Source organism: Anolis carolinensis, chromosome 2 (assembly GCF_035594765.1).
Source record: "Anolis carolinensis isolate JA03-04 chromosome 2, rAnoCar3.1.pri, whole genome shotgun sequence".
Lineage (NCBI taxonomy): Eukaryota > Metazoa > Chordata > Lepidosauria > Squamata > Dactyloidae > Anolis > Anolis carolinensis.
The window spans coordinates 159,192,226-159,215,495 of NC_085842.1; the positions used below are offsets into that span (position 1 = coordinate 159,192,226).

Genomic DNA, 23,270 nt, shown 5'->3' on the forward strand with positions numbered 1-23,270 from the left:
AAGTTTGTTGGCTATCACGAGTTTTGTCTTGTTCTAGGGGAATGAAAGACAAAATTATTCCTCACGGAGCAGCAATTTTACCTCAGCAATCATTTGACAGATTTTCTTGTTTAGTAAAATTAACATATCTGTCAGATAGCTTCAACTATTAAAATAGACTCCATTTAAATCTTCAAAGAGAAAAGGTTACAGTTTTTCAAGCTGAAGATAAGATTGAAGCACAGATGAAAAAATCTGGAATTATGGCATTATCACATATCGAACTGAAACTATGAGATATTTCCACTAATGAAGAGTTGTGTGAGGAGGTTACATCATTTATTACCAGGGCCGGCCCCACTATTGAGGCACCTGACGCCGCCGCCTCGGGTGCAGGCCCGGGGGGGGCGCCGTCAGGCTGGGCGGGAGGCGGGGCACCGCCCTGACGGTGCCCCGCCTCCCGCCCAGTGCGCCCTGGCCCGTCTGGTCTTTTCTAGCAGGCCAGACTTCAGCGGAGGTCCCTGCAGGCCGCAATCGCGGCCTGGAGGGACCTCCGCTGCAGTCTGGCCTGCTAGAAAAGGCCAGACGGGCGAGCGGGAGTAGAGTGGGAGGCGGAGCCAGCTCTGACGCCGCCCCCCCCCCCCGCCCAGCGTGCCTTGGTGTCACGACCCAGGCGGCAGAGGCACCAATAACCATACACAGAGGCCAGAATCTATCTAATATCTTTATTGAAGGAATATATAAAGTTAATAAAACAAGTATAGAAAATAGTCCAGAATTAGACCCTTCAGGAAAGGTCAGAATTAGTCCAAAAAAGCAATGTCCAATAAGAAATATTAAGGTCCAAAGTTGTAATCCAATAACCGAAACACTCACTTTGACAAGCAAAGTGAGGGGAGATGACAAGGTCCTTTAGTCCATAAAACTTGAGCGTGGCTAGGAAATAACTTGATGCTTGAAACAAGGCTTGAACGTGGAACAAGGTAACTAAGAACAAGAACAAGGTCCGTGGAATAACTTGGTAAAATCCGTGAAACAAGGCAAGGATTAGTCCTGGGAAACAAGGCAAAGTCCGTGGGTAAACAAAGGCTGGGAAGCAAGGCGAAGGCTGGATAGCAAGGCAAGGCTTGAGCTGAAGCGAGGCTTGAATCGGAGCGCGCTGTCCAGACACAACTTGCTCCGTAGGCTGACGAATTGACTCCGCGAAGTTGCTACGCGGGCAAAACACCTATATAGAGTCCAACTTTCTCACCAAAGCGGTTCTCTGGGAATCAGAAACGAAAGCTAAACTCTAAGACCAGATGTTAAACTCCTTAAAGATTCTCACGAGAACCAGTGTTAATTGGCTACATTCTTAGCTGCTATCCTCGCACTCCTGCGCGAAGCTGAATCCAAACTTCTCTGTTGTTTACAAAACTCCCGGCGCAAGAACACGGGAGAAGTAGGCTCTGGGGTTGTTTGACATACTTCTGGGGCACAACTTTCTTGCAGGTGCAAGGTTCCCAGATCTGCCTGGGAAAGATCTGGCTGAGAGGAATCCAGTTCAGACTGGGAAGGTAAAAAACCCAAGTTTTCATCTTCATCCGGAATTACAATGTCCTGAGCAGGACTACAAGGCCCATGGTTCATCACACTATCCCCCTCCTCAGGGCCCCTCCCAAACTGGGATCCTCTCCCCGAGGCGCGAGGTCGCGGTTTGGTGGGATAGGTCAGATGAAAGCGACGGGTTAGATCAGGAGCATGGACTGTGGAGGCGTCTTCCCAAGAGCGTTCCTCAGGCCCAAAACCCACCCAGTCAATGAGATATTGTAGGCGGCGGCGATGAAAGCGAGAATCCAAAATGTCCTCAACCTCGAACTCCTCCTCCCCATTCATCAAAACAGGAGGGGGGGCCGGTTGGTCTGTATCAGGACGCACACCATCCGCCGGAAGGAGCAGGGAACGGTGAAACACTGGGTGGATGCGCATTGAACGCGGAAGTTGGAGTTTGAAAGTCACGGGGTTTAATTGCGCCACCACTGAATAGGGGCCAATGAAACGGGCATCTAACTTCCGGCAAGGGCGGTGGGAGGGCAGAAAGCGAGTGGACAGAAAAACCCGATCTCCTACCTTGATTTCAGGGCCCGGCTGGCGGTGTTTGTCAGCGTGGCGTTTATAGTCCTCTTTGGCTTGGTCCAGTTGCTGGAGCAAAAGTTGTTGCACCGCTGTGAGTTCCTGCAGCCAATCCTCTGCTGCGGGAACTTCTGAAGTTTCAATGACAGGGGGAAAGAAACGTGGATGGAAACCGTAGTTTGCAAAGAACGGCGTTTCTTTTGTAGAAGCTTGAACTCCATTATTGTAGGCAAACTCAGACAGTGGTAACAGAGAAGCCCAATTGTCCTGTTGGTAGTTTACATAACAGCGAAGATACTGCTCCAAAGTGGCATTGGTGCGCTCCGTTTGCCCATCTGTTTGGGGATGATGAGCTGAAGATAAGCGAGAGTCTATGCCCAGTAGTTTTTGTAGTGCCTTCCAAAAACGAGAGGTGAATTGAGATCCACGGTCTGTGACTAAACTCTTGGGCAATCCATGTAGTCTGAAAACATGCTGAAGAAATAGATCCGCAGTTTCTTTGGCCGTGGGGAGGCCTTCGCAGGGAATGAAATGGGCTAACTTGGTGAATAGGTCCACCACCACTAAGATCGTGGTGAATCCACAGGAAGGTGGTAGGTCAGTGATGAAATCCGCAGAAATTATTTCCCATGGGCGAGATGGGGTAGGAAGGGGGTGTAAAAGCCCTGAGGGCTTCTCCCTTCGTATCTTGGAGCGCTGGCATACTGGGCAGGTGTTGACATATTTTTCCACATCCTTGCGGATCTTGGGCCACCAAAAATCTCTTAGGATCAAATGCATGGTTTTAAATAGTCCGAAGTGTCCTGCTGGTTTGCAGTCATGACACAGACGAAGCGCTTTTTCCCTGCCCGGTCCGGGTGGGATATAAACATGATTTCTATAGCAGAGCAGCCCATCTTTAAGCGAAAAGGGAAAATGCAGACCTTGGCGAAGTTGGTCCTGCGCCCAGGCATCTGCTTGCTGACTAGCCCTGATTTCTTGAGCACAGATGGGTCCTGGAGTAGGGGAAGTTGAACCAATGGGACTGGATTTGGTGTTCCCCACTGTGAGCGTGGCAAAGTTCTCAGGTTGTAGCAGTTGGGATTCAAAGGTCTCCTTGCGTCCTGCAGCGTATTCCGGTTTACGTGACAGGGCGTCTGCTTGCTTGGTTTGAGCTGGGGTCACATAATGGATCTGGAAGTTGAAACGTTCAAAGAATAAAGCCCAACGTTGCTGCCTCTGATTCAGTTTGCGGGCAGTTCTTAGATGTTCTAGATTACGATGATCAGTGTGGACTTCAATGGGGAATTTGGCCCCTTCTAGCCAATGTCTCCAAGTTTCAAAGGCTGCCTTTATGGCCAGTAGTTCTTTTTCCCAAATGGTGTAATTCCTCTCTGGTGTGGTTAGTTGACGAGAGTAAAAGGCACAGGGGTGGAGGTGATCTCCCACCGGTTGTAAGAGTACAGCCCCAATTGCCACATCAGAGGCGTCCGCTTGCACCACAAAAGGGGTTCCAGGATTTGGGTGCTGTAGAATTGGCTGGGAGGTGAATAGTTTCTTCAGTTGCTGGAACCCTTTCTCTGCTTGATCAGTCCAGCGGAAAGGCTGCTTTCCACGGATGCAGCTAGTGATGGGGTCGGACCAGCGGGCAAAATCTGGAATGAACTTGCGGTAGTAGTTCGCGAACCCCAAGAAACGCTGCACCTCTTTCTTGTTAGTTGGCGCCCGCCATTCCAACACTGCTGAAACTTTGGCTGGATCCATGGAAAGCCCTAGAGGCGAGATGCGGTAGCCAAGGAAATCTACCTCTTGTAGATCAAAAGCGCATTTTTCTAGCTTGGCATAAAGTCCATGATCCCGCAATCGTTGCAACACCATTTTGACGTGGTTCTCATGTTCTGATTGTGATCTGGAAAACACCAAAAAATCGTCCAGGTAGATTATCAAGAATCTGTCTAGATAGTCCTGAAAAATATCGTTGACAAAATGCTGGAACGTTGCGGGAGCTCCGCATAAACCGAAATTCATAACTCGGGACTCGAATAATCCGAATTTAGTCTGGAAGGCGGTCTTCCACTCGTCCCCTTCTCTGATGCGAACTAGATTATAAGCCCCCCGAAGATCCAGCTTGGTGTAGACCTTGGCTCCTCGAAGTCGGTCCAGTAGATCCGAGATTAAGGGCAGGGGATAGCTGTTCCGCTTGGTGATATTGTTCAATGCTCTGTAGTCCACCACCAAGCGTAATTCCCCTGACTTCTTCTTCACAAACATCACTGGGGAGGCGGCTGGGGATTGAGAGGGTCTGATGAACCCCTTGCGAAGGTTTGTCTCTAAGAATTCCCTGAGAGCTTCTTGCTCTGGTTCAGTCAGGGAGTAGAGATGCCCTCGCGGGATCGGGGCCCCCTCCACCAAGTCAATGGCACAGTCATAAGGTCTATGTGGGGGTAATTTTTCGGCTTCTTTCTCATTGAATACATCCCAATACTCGGAGTACTTCTTTGGCAAGGTGATGATGGGCTCGGAGTCTGTGGCATGGCATACCTTGGCTACGAGGCAATGGTTTTGGCAGTACGGTGAAGCAAACTGCAGTTCTCTGTTGGACCAGGAGATGTTAGGGTCGTGGAGTGTCAGCCATGGAATTCCCAAAATCACAGGGAAATGGGGGACCTCGGTAACAAAGAAGGAAATCTCTTCCATATGTTCCCTTATCCACATCCTGGTGGGTTCCGACCACTGGCTTACGGGGCCCGTCTTGAGGGGACGGCCGTCTATGGCTTGCACCACACGGGCATTCTTGAAATCATGATATTGTAATCCCAGAGAGTCGGCATACTCTCTATCGATGAAATTGTTGGTAGCTCCAGAGTCTATCATGGCGTGGATCATGACGGGTCCCCTTTTTGCTGACCATAATGTGACCACGAGAAGGAACAGGACCCCGGTTGGCGGCTCTTGGATGGATTTTTTGACCGGGTTGGCGAGCCTCTCTACACCCGGTCGTTGGCTTCCCCCGCCGGCTGTGTGCCAGTCGGCTCAGACGCCTTCGACTCCGTGGAGGACGCCGCCGCAAGACGGGCGGCAGGCTTCCCTTTGGCTGGGCACTCTCTGGCGAAGTGGCCCCCGTTCCCGCAGTACCAGCAGAGGTTCAAGCGTTGACGACGGGCCTTCTCGGCGGCATCTAGTCTGGGACGCACATTGCCCAACTGCATCGGCACCTCCTCGCCTCCTCTGGGGTATGGGGTTGGCGGCGGGGTTCTCCACACCGGACGTGGCTGAACACTGGCGGGAGCGGGGGGTTTTGCCCCGGCTCTACCGCCCTGGCCTCGAACCCATTGTTTCCTGTTGGCAATCATGACTTCAGCCCGTAAACATTGATCAATGAGTGCCTCGAGGGTCTGGGGAGGATCCACCTTGGAGATTTCTTCCAGCATTTCAATGTTGAGACCCTCCCGAAATTGTCCTCTGAGGGCTACATCGTTCCAGCCGGTGTTGTGGGCCAGCACGCGGAACTCGGCTATGTACTGAGACATGGGTCTGTCTCCTTGAAGGAGGCGCCGGAGTTTGTGACCGGCTGCCTCCAAATTGTCCTCGATTCCCCAGGTCTCCTTAAGGTGATCCAAGAAGCGTTGTGCTGAACTTAGGTGGGGGGAGGCTTGATCAAACAGGGCCGTCGCCCAGCTAGCCGCTGGTCCGTCTAGGAGACTGTAGACCCACGCCACCTTGATGTCTTCTTGGGGAAACTCGGCATCACGGGCCTCTAGATAAGCTTGACATTGGCGGCGGAAAACATGAACCTTAGCAGCTTCTCCAGAAAACTTGGTAGGCAACGCCATGGCCGGGAGGCGAACTCCGCGCTCCCTCAACCCTTTTATTTCTCCATCCTGCGCGTTGAGTCTGTCACGGATGCGGTCCACTTCGTCCTTGCTAATGGTGTAGCTGAGCGGCTGTCCAGCCGGCGCGGCTCCGGTAGACATCCTGGCCTCGGTTAGTTGGTGCTTATGGGGCGCGGAGTCAAACTGTCACGACCCAGGCGGCAGAGGCACCAATAACCATACACAGAGGCCAGAATCTATCTAATATCTTTATTGAAGGAATATATAAAGTTAATAAAACAAGTATAGAAAATAGTCCAGAATTAGACCCTTCAGGAAAGGTCAGAATTAGTCCAAAAAAGCAATGTCCAATAAGAAATATTAAGGTCCAAAGTTGTAATCCAATAACCGAAACACTCACTTTGACAAGCAAAGTGAGGGGAGATGACAAGGTCCTTTAGTCCATAAAACTTGAGCGTGGCTAGGAAATAACTTGATGCTTGAAACAAGGCTTGAACGTGGAACAAGGTAACTAAGAACAAGAACAAGGTCCGTGGAATAACTTGGTAAAATCCGTGAAACAAGGCAAGGATTAGTCCTGGGAAACAAGGCAAAGTCCGTGGGTAAACAAAGGCTGGGAAGCAAGGCGAAGGCTGGATAGCAAGGCAAGGCTTGAGCTGAAGCGAGGCTTGAATCGGAGCGCGCTGTCCAGACACAACTTGCTCCGTAGGCTGACGAATTGACTCCGCGAAGTTGCTACGCGGGCAAAACACCTATATAGAGTCCAACTTTCTCACCAAAGCGGTTCTCTGGGAATCAGAAACGAAAGCTAAACTCTAAGACCAGATGTTAAACTCCTTAAAGATTCTCACGAGAACCAGTGTTAATTGGCTACATTCTTAGCTGCTATCCTCGCACTCCTGCGCGAAGCTGAATCCAAACTTCTCTGTTGTTTACAAAACTCCCGGCGCAAGAACACGGGAGAAGTAGGCTCTGGGGTTGTTTGACATACTTCTGGGGCACAACTTTCTTGCAGGTGCAAGGTTCCCAGATCTGCCTGGGAAAGATCTGGCTGAGAGGAATCCAGTTCAGACTGGGAAGGTAAAAAACCCAAGTTTTCATCTTCATCCGGAATTACAATGTCCTGAGCAGGACTACAAGGCCCATGGTTCATCACACTTGGCCCTGCCTCCCACGCAGCGTGGGAGGCGGGGCCAGGGCACGCTGGGCGGGGCCAACTCTGGCCCCGCCCCCCTCACTATTCGCCCTGGCCCCGCCTCCCACGCAGCGTGGGAGGCGGGGCCAGGGCACGCTGGGCGAGGCCAGGGCGCGGGAGGCGGGGCCGGTGGCGGGGGCGCTTTTCAGCACCCCCGCTTCACCTCAAAAAATATCTCCGGCCGGCCCTGTTTATTACACAACACCTGAAAGATTTGCTACATAGTTTCTGGGATTATTTTCCTGTTCTTGATGCAAGCAAAAACTGGATTAGAGATCCATTTTCAGTTGAAGTGTATGTAAAAGGGGGGGGGGGGTCATACAACAGCAGAGGAAGAAGAGCTCATAAAAATATCCATGAATGGTGCTCTGAAACTGCAGTTCAAGGAATAGTCCCCTCCAAATCTCTGGGCTCAGTTACAAGCAGATTTCCTGGTACTATTAAATAGGACTATGGAAATATTATTTATTTATTTATTGGCAACATTTATATCCTGCCCTTCTCACTTTGTATTACATCATAATATTTTCAATATTATATGTATACACAATATATTATAATATTAGTATAGTATAATATGAGTATTATATATTATTATATTGTTAAATTGATACAGGAGAAATGGTGGGAAGATGTCTTCCTGGCCCCACCTTCTTCATTCTGGTCCAGAATGGCAGTTAGACCTTTTTTCTTTCTTTTTTTTTGGGGGGGGGGAGAGGATGCTCCCATGAGTTAATTATTGATGCCTTCCATAACAACATACCAGTGTGGAAAGTCATTTATTTCTCTCATTTATTTTTTTAAAAAATAAGCATATTGAAAAACATGGTCAGAAATAAAATACAAGTTTTAGCTGCTAAGCGAAATACAACAAAGTCTGTAAGGAAAACGCCTGTTCATTAATAAATTAATTTAATTAATCATTTCAGTAACTTATCTCTCCCTTGTCCCTTCATGAGCAACTTACATAAAGATTTGATGTACTTTAGGGTTTTTAATCTTGAGTTAAGTTTTGCAATTCTGCAGCAACTGAAGATATTTAAAGGTGGTAACGAAAAGGTTAAGAACCAATGTTCTATTCTCTGGACTTCAGCAGTACCTTCACACTGAAAATCAGGGGAAACCATGTAGAACAGGGGTCCCCAAACTTTTGAAGCAGAGGGCCGGTCCACAATCCTTCAGACTGTTGAGGGGCCGAATTATCATTTGAAAAAAACAAAACAAATTCCTATGCATACTGCACATGTCTTATTTGTAGTGCAACAACAACAACAACGAAAAAACAATACAATATTTTAAAATGAAAACCATTTTAACCAACATCAACTTATCAGGATTTCAATGGAAAGTGTGGGCCTGCTACTGGCCAATGAGATAGTCAAGTTAATTAGGATTGTTGTTGTTGTGTGCCTTCAAGTCATTTCAGACTTTGGCCGAGCCTAAGTCTAAAATTAATTATTTATTTACTGCATTTATTTACTACATTTATATCCCACCCTTCTCATCCCGAAGGGGACTCAGAGCAGCTGTATGTACATACAATATATTATATTATTAGCATAACACAATATTAGCATTATATATTACTATATTGAACTATACCATTATACTATTATATAATATGTAATATATAACATATAATTAATATTATTATATGGTATTGCTATTAGTATTATATTGTAAAACATAATATTATTATCAATATTATATGTATATACAATATATTATATTATTAATATTGATATAAAAATATTATATTATAAAACTGAGGGCGGGGGCCAGGTAAATGACCTTGGAGGGCCGCATCCGGCCCCCGGGCCTTAGTTTGGGGACCCTTGATGTAGAATATGTAGAGGCCAATGGATTAACACAAGTGACTTCTGTCTTAATGGTTTCTTATGGAAGAACTGTTATACATTGTTGTATCAAAAATGCATCAACTCTCTTTGCTGGATTGGACATGCGAATAGCAAAACTCTTGAATGGAAATCAGATGCTTTGGCAATGGAGGGAAGCACTTAACTTCAGCATCCAAATTCTATCTAGAGCAATATTTCTGAGAGAGGGACGGTCAATTCCTACACAAGTGTCAGAGACTGGTACCAGTAGCTACAACAATTTTTTTCTTTCATGATAACTCTCCATGGTACAGCAGCCACTAGCTTATGGACCAGCATCAGTCTAAGAATCACTACTTTGAGTAGCCTTAAAAGGTAAAGGTTTTCCCCTGACGTTAAGTCCAGTCATGTCTGACTCTGGGGGTTGGTGCTCATCTCCATTTCTAAGCCGAAGAGCCGGCGTTGTCCGTAGACACCTCCAAGGTCATGTGGCCGGCATGACTGCATGGAGCGCCGTTACCTTCCCGCCAGAGCAGTACCTATTGATCTACTCACATTGGCATGTTTTCGAACTGCTAGGTTGGCAGAAGTTGGAGCTAACAGCGGCAGCTCAGGCTATTCCCGGGGTTTGAACCTGGGACCTTTGATATTGAGTAGCCTTACTCAATATTAAAATTAGTAGGAAATTAGGAAAAATACATGGTGAATTAACCAATTGAAATTGACACACCTTTATTCCTCTGAACACATCAAAAACTTTGCAAGGGAGATTCCTATTTCTGGCATACTTTCCTAATTGTTTTAATCATCATGATTCAAATCAACCTACCAGAGCTAGAATACGAATTATTTCTTTCTTCAAAAAATCTGGACTTTGCAAAATATGAAATACTCAACAAAATGTAAGATGATATATTTCTGAAATACCTTTAGCCTTATATGGACATAGTCTATTTTTGATGCTATTGATGTTGCTTTTAAAAACTCATGACATAGTCAGCACATTTCCAAGTATCAATACCCAGTGATATCATAGTAGGAATTATGGAAGAAAATGCTAGTTCAGCAGTGCAGAAATTGCTTCTTCAGTCTCATGTAACTGCAAAAGTTAATGGAACTATAGCTAATAAATTATAACCAAGCAGAGGCTGGTTGTACTACTTTCCTGGCATCTCTTGTAAACAACATACCACCTCCACAGCTAGAAGGCCACACAAAAATGTTTGAAGTGTTTAATTCCAAAAAGCACACTAAGCAAGCAGTCTTTATTATTTATTTTGCCTGGAAAGTTTCAGATGTTTCAAAAGACTCTATGCAGTGAGGCTTTTTTGTCCTCAATTTCTACTCCACACACTTTTAGGTTACTCTATGTTCAGTGCACTGGTCTGGGGATGGCTAAAGAACAGGTTGTGAATTCTGACAGGCAACTCCAGTATGCTACTTTTAAAAGACAACAAGGAGCAGTGGTTACTGTTGGATTAGAACTTGGGAAATCGCATTAAAAACAATGATGTTTGCAAGGTGATCTGGGCTGAATTACAACTTCTCAGGATAGTGAGAAGGACAAGGCAGAAATACAACACATATATTAAAACATTTTTAGGAATTGTTTTTAAAACAAGAAAAAATGTTTTCTCTATCAACCAGTGCCAGCAAATGGGTACATAAAAGTATTCTAAATGTTTACAGTTTTATCTTTTTATTTGCATATAGTCTTTTGTAAAGTGTAAGGGGCATTATGCAGATTCCTAAAGAAATTGGAGCACACATACGTACCTCCGTCTCATTTCCCTTAAGTTGAAATTATGACACAAGCCGCATCATAGCAGTAGAGTGTAAATATATTTGTATGTATGTACATTAGGTATGGGCAAACCCAGGCTCGCAAGCTGGATGCAGCCCCTTGGGCTCTTTCTTCCAACCCCGGAGCCAGCCAGGCGTCAAACCCTCGTCTGGGCAGGAGGATGTGGTGGGCAGTCACATCCTCTCTCACCACCCCTACTTTACATCATAGCAAATCTGCCTCTGACAAATGTTGATAAGCACTTTCAAAAAAAAAAAAAGACGAAAGAAAGCCTATTTTGACTATTTCCTTCCAGCTGTAATTGTACGCCAATAGAGATCAAATATATTTGTTTACAGAGCTTCTACATTACAGAAAGAAATAGTTCCCAGTCCAATGGGGATGTAATTCTGTCAAGTGAGAAATCACCTGTGTACTAGGCTTTTATATAGCTAATTGCTAAAGTTGTTCATTTAATGGGCACTGGTGATTACAGAGTTTTGCTTAAAAGGAGCATTGATGGTATTTGATGGCTATTAGGTACTGCATACACAATACCAGCTTCAGTGAAGACTACAGAGAATTGCCAGCACCTGGAAATATAGGCTGAATTTTCAAAATTTTGCAATGGACTGATAAGGAGACACAGCTGTTTCTTTGGAATGAGTGGAAGCATCAAATTACAGTAATCCTTCCTTCCTTTATAATACTTCCATGCATATTTGCAAATTTATGTATAAGTACATACTACAGTTATGTACCAGCACAAGAAACACTCTACATAAGACTAAAAAACTCAATAATATCTAAGTAAAAAACCCCCACAGAAAATGTGTATTTCTCCTAAAAACATTGTCAAGATAACAGATCCTTATCTAGGTTAAAACCTTGTAATATAGTCATAACTTACAGAACAGTCATTCACCTATAGTCTACAATACGATCAACTAAATATGACTTACTCATATGTAAGGGAACAGAGTGCTGCATCACAAAGAAATAGTAGTTTAAATCCCTACCAGTCTATATTTATAAAAAGAAAATAGAAAACCTCTGAAAATAATTCTGACTTGGAAACTGAATGTCACTCTTAAAAAGCAACGTATGCACTCTTTTGAGAGGGCTACTTAATAAAATATCCTTCTGGAAGCATAGCTTTTTGCAAGATTTTCAGGGATTTAGAGAATGAAAAGTTATGAGAACAAAGGTCACAGATGAGGCAAGAAAACTATCAGCTTCATCAAAAGTTTCCTCCTTACTAAGATTAGGATTAATTTCTCAGTCTTGCATAGACTTGTAGGCAATGATAATATTTAAACAAAAATACAAAGAATTTACAGAGCCTAATTCTAGTTGAATTACAAACTGCTATAAAATGCAGATATTCTACTCCTCTGTTAAGTCATAAACCATTGCTGAATTTAAAGCACTCTGGTCATGTACACATGTCAATTACCAGCCTCACCCTAAACCAGGGGTCCTCAAACTTTTTAAGTGGAGGGCCGGTTCATAGTCCCTCAGACTGTTGAGGGGCCAAATTATCATTTGAAAAAAAAACACGAACTAATTCCTATACACACTGCACATGTCTTATTTGTAGTGGGGAAAACCCCAACATTTATTTATTTACTAGGTACATTTATACCCTGCCCTCTCTCACCCCAAAGGGGACTCAGAGCGGCTTACAAGTTGTATGTACATACAATATATTATATTATTAGCATAGCACAATATTAGCATTATATATTACTATATTGTACTATACCACTATACTGTAATATTATTACTAATATTACATTTAATATATAATATATAATTATTATTGTATTGTATTATTAGTAGTAGTATTATGTTGCATTAAAAAGGTAAAGGTTTCCTCTGACGTTAAGTCCAGTCATGTCTGACTCTGCGGGTTGGTACTCATCTCCATGTCTAAGCTGAAGAGCCGGCGTTGTCCGTAGACACCTCCAAGGTCATGTGGCCGGCATGACTGCATGGAGCGCCGTTACCTTCCCGCCGGAGCAGTACCTATCGATCTACGCACATTGGCATGTTTTTGAACTGCTAGGTTGGCAGGAGCTGGAGCTAACAGCGGCCGCTCCTGCCACTCCCGGGGTTTGAACCTGTATTATATTGTATTATATTATAATATTGTATTATATTAAAATATTAGTATCAAAATTATATAATATTATAATATTATCATAGCACAATATTAGTAAATGAAAGAACAATACAATATTTTAAAATAAAAACAATTTTAACCAACATACAATGTTACGTTCCAGGACCACCTGCAATAAGTGAAAATTCCTCGAAGTAGAAACACTATATTTGGACATCTCCTTAAGAAGGGCTTCTCCTATAGGGCTTCTCCTTAGGAAGGAAGTAGAAAGAGGGATTTATAATATTATTTTATGATTTATAATATTATTTTAGTGTTTATTAAAAAACCACGAAACAGCGAGTCTACAAAAAGTGAACCGCGAAGTAGAGGGAACACTGTAAACCTATCAGGATTTCAATGGGAAGTGTAGGCCTGCTTCTGGCCAATGAGATAGTCAGGTTAAGTAGGATTGTTGTTGTTGTGTTCCTTCAAGTCATTTCAGACTTTGGGCGAGCCTAAGTCTAAAACTGAGGACGGGGGCCAGGTAAATGACCTTGGAGGGCTGCATCCGGCCCCCGGGCCTTAGTTTGGGGACCTCTGCCCTAAACTTTACACTTAGAGTCGCCCTAATTCTGAAACAACTTGAAGGCATACAACAGCAATCCTAATTACCTTGAACATTTCATCAGCCAAAAGCAGGTCCACTATTCTGACTAAAATACTGGTGCGTTTATGTTGATTAAAATTGTTCATTTTAAACATTGGGATTGTTCTTTCATGGTTTTTTGCACTACAATTAAGATGTGCAGTGTGCATAGGAATTCATTCATTAAAAAAAAACCTATAGTTCCCCCCCCCAAAAACAAACAGTGATCAGTTGCTTTAAAGATTTGAGAACCCCTGGTCTAGATGCAGCCTAAACTAGGTACATGTAATACTACACAAATATTGCATAATTTCTGTTAGACCACAAAAAGTAGATAAGCTTTGTAAAGAGCAGATTTCTCCAAACTAATATATTCCAACATTTTAGACTAAAATGTCCATACTTGTCCTCCTTGGACAAGTATAACCTTCAGACAAAATGGCCATAGGTTATTCTGGGTGGATTATAAGAGTTCTAACCCCATCTGGGGAACCTTGTCTTGGAAAAATTAGTATAGGATTATATGCTCCTTAAATCAAATTCCAGCAAATATAGTATACTGTGAAACCTTGATTTACAAGCGAACCAACTTACAATTTATTTGAGATATGGGACATTTGCTTTGACATACAATATGAGATTTGAGTTAAGAGCTAGTGCACCATCTTAAACAGGCCTTTAAGGAAGCAGCCAGGGAAGCTCCTTGCTCTTATCCTTGCTGTTATTTCTGCAATCCTACGGCTTTGGGAGATTGTAGGAAAGCTGAGAAGCCAGGAATCATCAGAAAACTTCTATCCTGAATAAAATAAGCAAGTTACACAGATACCTGTCATTCTAATTGATATTTGCAGAAGAATTGCACTGAAGTTTCCCACTCATAGAAGGAAAAGCAAACTTGTTATTGGCTTATAACCTTCCAATTCTGCCTCCTCTTCCAATCCCAAGAGAGCTTATCTTCCCTTCCCTGAGAATAAATCATGAAGTCAAGACATTGAACCAAGCGCCTATTAGGATTTAAGCACATCCCTTGAAGCCTATTAAGGTTGCAGTAAATCAACTGATACTAAAATTTACTTTGGAGAATTTGAAGCAGAGAGGAACAGTTCTAGTAAAAATAATGTTAATAAGGAAATATTTATTTATATTATTTGATTATCTATTATTGTTTATACCAGGGGTCCCCAAACTAAGGCCCAGGGGCCGGATGCGGCCCATCGAAGCTATTTATCCGGCCCCCACGGCACAAGGGCAGAAGGGGGTTGGACTAAATGACCCAAGGGGTCTCTTCTTCTCTTACAACCATTATTATTATTATTATTATTATTATTATTATTATTATTATTATTATTTTGTATGACACAGCAAACAAGATAGATATGCTGGATTTCGTATCACAAAATCACATTATTATTATTATTATTATTATTATTATTATTATTAACATTGAGGCTGGGTGGCCATCTGTCAGGGGTGCTTTGCTAGTGCTTTTGGTGCACAAAGGCAGAAGGGGATTGGACTCAATGGCCCAAAGGGTCTCTTCCAACCCTTATTATTATTATTATTATTATTAACACTGAGGCTGGGTGGCCATCTGTCAGGGGTGCTTCGCTTGTGCTTTTGGTGCACAAAGGCAAAAGAGGGTTGGACTTAATGGCCCAAGGGGTCTCTTCCAACCCTCTTTATTATTATTATTAATAATAATAATAAACATTGAGGCTGGGTGGCCATCTTTCAGGGGTGCTTTGCTTGTGCTTTTGGTGCACAAAGGCAGAAGGGGATTGGACTCAATAGCCCAAAGGGTCTCTTCCAACACTCTTTATTGTTGTTGTTGTTGTTGTTGTTATTATTATTATTATTATTATTATTATTTATTGCTTGGTGGCCAACTATAGTCCGGCCCTTCAATGGTCCGAAGAAGCGTGAACCGGCCCCCTGTTTAAAAAGTTTGGGGACCCCTGGTTTATACATTATTTGTTATTTATAATAAATTTTTCTTAGGTAGAGTAATGTGGTTTTGGGGAGGGGGGATGGAACAGATTAATAGCATTTCAATGGGAATTTTGATTTGACATACGAGCAATTTGAGTAAAGAGCTTAGTCACAAAACAAATTAAACTTGTATGCCAAGGTATCACTGTATTAATTTATTGCAGTGCTTCTCGGGCTATCTGATGTGGAAGAAACATTTTCCCCCTAATACGCCAGGAAAGTACCAGTACTCTGATGTATTACCATTGGTAACAAGTTTTTTTTCTAGAAACTCACTGCAGGCCAGCGACTGATGCCTCCCAGACTGGCACTAGTCCAGGACTACCACTTTAGTAGCACTAATCTAAAGGAAACGCCAGCAGTCTGTGGCAGAACTACTTCATGGCCACCATCATTTCAAGAACAAGCACGTAACATTTCTAATCCCCAGATATAAAGATTAAACTTTATGTGCTAGCCTCTGATGTTCAATCAATGGCTTTCTACCAAAATAGTAAACATCTGATGTAGCAGAATCAAATCTAAAGGGACTTGATTAATAGCTGTCTGGCATTTCTTAGCCTTCTTCAAAATTAACTCAATCATAGAGCAAAAGGTATGCAGTTCAAAGCTAGCCTTGAACTGCAGTGGATAGACAACGAACTGCCACAAAAGCACACAGCCCTTAATGTGTACCAGTGCTCTGTGGTTTGTGTATTACCAACTGGGACTCAAACTGTTTTACTGATTTCCTGTGTAATCATCTGCACAGTGAAACTATTTTCTTTAATACTGGTTTGAAGCAGCTTTAAATGGTTCAGTGTTGCTAGGGCCAAATTAGATTTTCATAATACTGATGGGAAGAAAATCAAATGCTATACTTAGAAATGTTCTTAGATATCATTCATGAATTGCTACAATTCCAAAATACTGTAAATAGATCCTAAAAGAAATCAAGCTTAACATATTCCTAAAAGCCAATATGACTATCCTATTATATTTTGCCCATATTATGAGAAGACAGACCCTATTAGAAAAGCAATGTAAGAGAAGGAAAAAAAGGAAAACCACATCCTGGACGGTTAGACTCAATCTAGGAAGCCATGGCCTGATTCTGAAACATAGGCTAACTTGGGAGGTCTTTCATAAATAAAATCATTTTGAAGGCAGTTGACAACAAGTGAAACAGTGGCCTAATTAAAGTGTTGTTAGTGAAGCAGTGATGACAGTGGGGTTTTCCCACACTGTTCACAGAAGACCTCCATGCGTAAAGTGGAAGGACCATGAAAACAAATGACTCCTTTCTTGAAGTTTAAGATTGTTCCTTACTTGCTTCTTGAAGTTTAGGATTATGCCTTACTTACTTCCCTCCTGATCAAAAAAGTATTTCATTTCACATACTTATTGGATATAACATTAACTTGAAGTATTTTCTTACATTTATTGATTACACATATTAAATAAGCAAGCTAAATTAGATCACGCTTAATTTAGGGCATTGTAAACCTTTCCAGAAACTCATTTGTCCATCATTATATCTCAGTATTTCACCATCATGCAAAAGGCATCTGTTCAGAGGCAATCAGATTTGAAATTTGTAGATTCCTGCTGCCTTGAAGGCCCAGACAATTGTAAGATAAGGACTTAAAGAATGAATCTCCTAAAGACACAGAAAAGAAGGTGTTATCAGTTCATAAAAGGAATTGAGACAAGCAGGGCAGCTGCTGTCCTTAGGCAAAGAACCTGGTGCTGAGGGTAAATAAAAGAGCAATTACAATTATGCTGGAGGAGAGGGGAATCTTCCAGCCATTCCACCGTGCAACCTAGCTACAATGTTGTCACCAAACACTTCCATGTACTTTCTGCAGTCTTGTAATCATTTATTTCTACTCTTCCCTAGTTCTTTTCCTATTAACTTCAAACATGCCACTTTTTAATCTATTCTTCCAAACAAGACACGAAGAAATAAACTGCCTTGAATCATCCTCCCCTATTGTCATTTCCCTTCCTCTCAATGGCCACATTCCTAAAGTGTAACATTTGTCACAACTCTCTTCTAATCCCCTCCTCCCCACAAAGTCTAAATTCATCCTTCTTTGTTCCTCTGAAACTACCTTCACCAGAATGACTAATTATCACTTTGCTGCCAAATACAAAAAATTCTACAAGTCTTTGACTGTGCTGATGCTGTTCAAACAATTAATTGAACACTTGTGCTTGATTTCCCCTCATGTTCTAGATTTATAAACTCCCTTCTTGTCTAATTGCTTAGTCAGCTTTTCAAAGATAAGTTCTTCTGGATTCCCTAAAGATCAGAGGAAAAACTTTCTGCTATCACCTTCTCTCTTAATCAATGGATGAGCTCCTAACATATGAAAATATTCATTACCATGCCGAAGTTAATGGGACAACCTTTCTCCTTGCATTCAGTCCCACAATCTTGGTATATCTCTGATATTTCCACTTGAATGCTAGTGATGTTTCTAAGACCAAACTCTGTCTGCCTTGCCAAGCTATTCTTTATTCAGATACTCAGATACACTGGATCCTGTTGAAGAGGCACAAAAACTTGGCTTTATCATGGCTCCTTCTACCCATATCCAGACACTGCTCTCATCAAGTTACTTCTCTATGAGCAATATTGCAAAATACAGGCTTTCTCTCTTCCACGCTGAAAACTGTGGCACAGACATCTTAGATTTGTAAACTTTTCCAGACACTCGTGACTAATATTTTCCTCTTTACTTTTGAACTGACACATCTGTTATTGTCATGGGATACAGCAAATCTGCACACCAGATTTCTAGCCAGCAACAAATTCTTGCTTTATCAGCAAAGCTTTCTGCAGTCTGACCTATCATCCCACTCTGATGCTGTAATATATTGCTACTCATGACCTTTGCTCTTCCAGTTTCAATACTTGCTCCTTTAAATGACACCACTCTTCCTCCTCTGCCCTTGCTAACCCTCAAGACCCCACAGAACACCTACAAAATCCTACTTCTCCAAAGAATCTCAAAACTAATCATTTTTGTACAGCCTATAGTCTTCTCTTTAAGATTTCATTTCCTATTAAATATAAGCTTAAGATGAAATCATACTCTACAGCACTTCTATTGATTCTCATTTTCACCTTCTTCTCCTTGCTCTGTTGCTTCCTCCTGTAAAATATGTGACTGAAAGCTCCCAAGATTAGAAAAGCAACAGGTACATCTGTTGCCATGATACAAATAATAGTTATTATTTCATACCTGCACCCACCCTGTTAGGAACTCACACACAAAAGCATTCAAATTCAAGGAAGTAACCATGTGAGTCTGCAATAGCATCTGAGGCCCCAATCTTTTATTGTTGTTATGTTTATTTATACCCCATCTACACTGACCATTTAATACAGTTTCAAACTGGTACTGAAGAGAGCGGTTTTGCTGTGTAGATGACTATGTAGAAAATCCTGAAACCAGTCTGATGATGATGGCACAAACCACAGAACACTGATATTCATCAAGGGCTTTCTTTCACTTGCTTTTGTGGGAGTTTGTTGTCTGGCTGCTGCAAACTAGCTTCAAACTGGTCAGTGTAGATGAGGCCAGAGGAAAAACATTTAATTCAGGTTGAACATCCCTTACATGGAATTCCAAGGTAACTTAAAAATGGTCCCCATGAGTGGCTGTGATAGTAATACCTTTGCTTTCTTGTGGTTCAATTTCCACAAACTTTGTTTCATGCACAACATTCATTTCAAATATTGTGCACAGAATTACCTTCAGGCTAAGTTTTCTACGAGTCACTAACAAATTTTATACTTAGACGCAGGCCCTATTTCCAAGATGCGCAACATGTACTAAAATAAATCAGTTAATCTTAAAAGTACCATCAAATATTTTATAGCAAAATATCCGTGATCCTGGGGCAATGCGGACTGTATAGCTGAGTTGGGGAATCCTTTGCCCAAAGCACAGCAAAATGAATGAATGAAATGTATGTACAGTAGAGTCTCACTTATCCAACATAAACAGGCTGGCAGAACATTGGATAAGCGAATATGTTGGATAATAAGGAGAGATTAAGGAGAAGCCTATTAAACATCAAATTAGGTTATGATTTTACAAATTAAGCACCAAAACATCAGGTTATACAAGAAATTTGACAGAAAAAGTAGTTCAATATGCAGTAATGCTACGTAGTAATTACTGTATTTACGAATTTAGCACCAAAATATCACGATGTATTGAAAACATTGACTACAAAAATGCGTTGGATAATCCAGAACGTTGGATAAGCGAATGTTGGATAAGTGAGACTCTACTGTGTGTGTATATATATATAATATACATATATATGGTGGGCCACCAGTTGATGGGGGACTGTTACCTTGCCCTATCCCATATGCTGGCTACGGTTGATGGGAGTTGCAGTCCTGAAAAGGAGAATTACTTCCAGGATCGTGAAATATATCATATATTCTCTCCCCCTCTCTCTGTCTACACACACATATACATACACAGTATATATAGAATATATGATGATATATTCTACGATCCTGAACAACGAAAAGCCACGCCAAGGCAAACGGCGCTCTTTCTCGCAATGTCATTACCTGGGGCTGGTTTTCTTCAGCTTGGTAGTCAAAATATAATAATCACACGACAATTGTCACAAGAAGCATTCTATATTGCCCCTTTCTTTTCTTTCGGAGAGTAACTTCAAGCAAAGTACTGCCCCTCGGCCTCGCTGACCTGGGTCTGAGAGAGAAGAAGGGCTCGCGCGCTATCTCTCCCCGCTCCGGCGCGTGCCTTCTCCGATCTCGCCAACGGCAGCAACTCTGGCAGAAACGGCCGCTTTCAAGTTTGAATCCTCACAGCCGAAGGCCTCCCGCCGTTCTGATTGGCTGCGCTGAGCTGGCCGACTGAAGCCGTGACGACACCACCTCCGCTTCCGACTCCAACTGTAACAAAAGGAGGGATGGGAGGAATGTGTCGCAACTTCTGATTGGGACGCTGCGGGCGCCTTCTTTGTCAAGGGCAAGTCTGCCCTCACTTCAGTTCAGCTCATCGCTCTATCGCTGCCCCTCTTCGGAAGAACATGAAGAGTTGTTTACCCGAATGAAGCTCAACATTTCTACAGCACAAGAACTTTGGAGTTTCTTGACTGGATTTGATTGTATAAATTGTTGTGTGAATTTGTTTTCAATCTTTTAAATACAGGGTGTACTAAAAGTCACCATATGTAGGGAATATGGGAAGTTGTAGTTAAAAGAGTTGCTGTGCGTTTTCCGGGCTAGGCAACCCAAACTGTTCTTGGTTTGAAACTGTTATTTCCTATTTAATTGTACGGTACTTGCTGTGAAAGTAGTTGTTATAATCCAGAAACTTTGCTTTTGTGACTGCCACAAACTACAGCCATATCACCCAGAATATCAAGGCAGATAATCCACAATATCTGCTTTGAACTGGATAATCTGAGTCCACACTGCCATATAATTCAGTTCAATGTGGATTTTATGCAACTGTATGGAAGGGGCCTTAGTTGGATTGGTTGAGACTCTATGAGATATTCATTGAGAAACCATAACAAAATGTGCTACAGGATGTCCTGCAAAAACAAAGCTTTTGCAGTTTAATAAACTTTTCCCATGTTTTTATGATAGAACCAATTAGGGAATGACATTTATAACCCAGGTACTAAAATCAGATCACATAGTGTGATATTTTCCTATATATGGAAACATTGTGTAGCTTAATTTTAATTTAGTGTTTAGTCTTTGTATGTTTTAATTGCCGTCTTTTTAAAAATTGTGAGCCAATTTGTGTCCCAATTTTGGGGGAAATGATAATAAATAATAAAACCAAATAAATAATATTAATAATATAGGTAGGCTGATTATTTGTTCTTATTCCATAGCACCATATGTATTTCCTTCAAGGAAATTTTAAAAATATCTCATGGTTGAGAATAAATAAAGCTTGCACATTTATTTATTTATTTATTTACATCACTTTTACTCCGCCTTTCTCTCCGAGGGGACTCAAAGCGGGTTACAATAAATAGACAAAAATTCAATGCCTAAAAACAATGTAAAAACAACAATTCATATAAAAAATCTACAAAACAACAATTCATATATCCCTTCTCTGATATGTTTGGGACTAGAATTGTTCTTGGATTTAAGTCTAATGTGGATCTGGGGACAGCTGCATTTGAATATATTTACAGAATGAGATATCTTGGAAATTGGACCAAGGCCTAAATTATATTTTATATAATATGTAATATGTATAGAATATTTTAATAATTTTGTGTATGAAATTATCAGAAAGCAAGTGCCACTGCCTCAGCCTCTCAACATTTTGGTTTTTGAAGTAGTTTGGATTTCCAGGTAAGGGATGATCAGTATTTATAGAAGAGTGTTGCTGTCTTGCCAGTACGACTGGAGTCAGAAAGTAACAAAAACGTAGAATTTCGATGTGTCATCTTGCATAGACTTTGCCAAACCTTCATGTCAACGTTGACTCCTATATGTTTTTAAATCTACAGTGGTGTGATAACTTTATCAAGACAAAGTAATACAGCACATATTCCATAAAACTTTAATGAGACTGCATGATGTCAAGGAAAATAAAGATGGGAGAGGCATTATTCTGATGCTGATGCTGCAACATCTATATTTAGCCACAGTCTTCTGACAGAATGTAATGTATGTGTTACCACAACATTAGAAAAACCATGTTGCAAAGAGAGAAATGCCAGAGTGTTGCTGTTAACCTGTGTTCCTGCTTTGTGAAAGGTTGGAGTTTTCAAATTTTTTTTAATTCAAGCCAAAACTTAGTTTCTGAGTCTCATCCAGCTGCTTGGGATTTTCTTCACAGCTTCTTTGCAAAGGAGGTGGGGATATTTTTTTTGGTAAACGTCAATTATAATTTTTGGCTTCTCAAATGGGGGCTCCTAATGCACAGGTGTTATGCCTTCTTTGTCACAGTCTCTAGTTTCCATACAGGTTTGGCAGTCGGTACTCCCAGGTCAACATAACCGTTTAAGCTAAATTACTCTCCTTTTGGAACATAGTCAGCTGGCTCCAAAGAAGCTAGCATCTAGGTAATACTATTGTTAGGTGGATTAGCAATTGGCTGACTGGCCGAATCCAAAGGTTGCTTACCAATAGCTCCTCATCCTGGAGAGAAGTGACCAGTGGGGTGCCACAGGGGTCTGTCCTGGGCCCAGTGCTATCCAACATCTTTATCAATGCCTTGGATGACGGAATAGAAGGCCTGCTTATCAAATTTGCAGATGTCACCAAATTGGGAGGGATAGCTAATCCCCCAGAGGAAGGGATCAGAATTCAAAATGACTTGAACAGATTAGAGAGTTGGGCCAAAACTAATAAAATGAATTTCAAAAGGGAAAAATGTTGTTGTTGTTGTTTATTCGTTCAGTCGCTTCTGAGTCTTTGTGACCTCATGGACCATCCCATGGCAGAGTTCCCAGGAAAAATGTATAGTACTAAAATGTATAGTACTAAAAATGAAATGCACAGGTTTTGGATGAATGACACCTAGCTTGAAAACAGTACATGTGAACGGGATCTAGAGATAGATAGACCATAAGATAAACATGAGTCAACAGTGTGATGTGGCAGCTTAAAAAGCCAATGTGATTTTGGGTGCATCCAGAGGCATATAATTTCTAGATTGAAGGCAGTCATTGTCCCACTCTATTCTGCTTTGGTTCGACTGATATTGAGAAATCGGTCCCCCAAATTATGACATATATAAAAGCATATAAAATATAGGACACAGCTCCACCAGGGACATGGCAAGCGCACGCGCCCTT

General features: G+C 41.9%; 1 protein-coding gene across 3 annotated transcripts in view; it reads right to left on the reverse strand.

Moving 5' to 3' along the window:
• The window catches only part of racgap1 (Rac GTPase activating protein 1), a 54,563-nt gene extending 34,250 nt beyond the window's left edge, over nt 1–20,313 (reverse strand). Inside the window, exon 1 of one of the 3 annotated variants that reach the window (XM_003216932.4) lies at nt 20,180–20,313. The gene's annotated coding sequence lies outside the window, so the exon portion shown is untranslated. Of the gene's footprint in view, nt 1–20,040 lie in introns of all 3 variants that reach the window. The other 2 variants (XM_062970949.1, XM_008103970.3) reach the window with 2 other exon arrangements.
• Nucleotides 20,314–23,270: the final 2,957 nt, after the last annotated feature.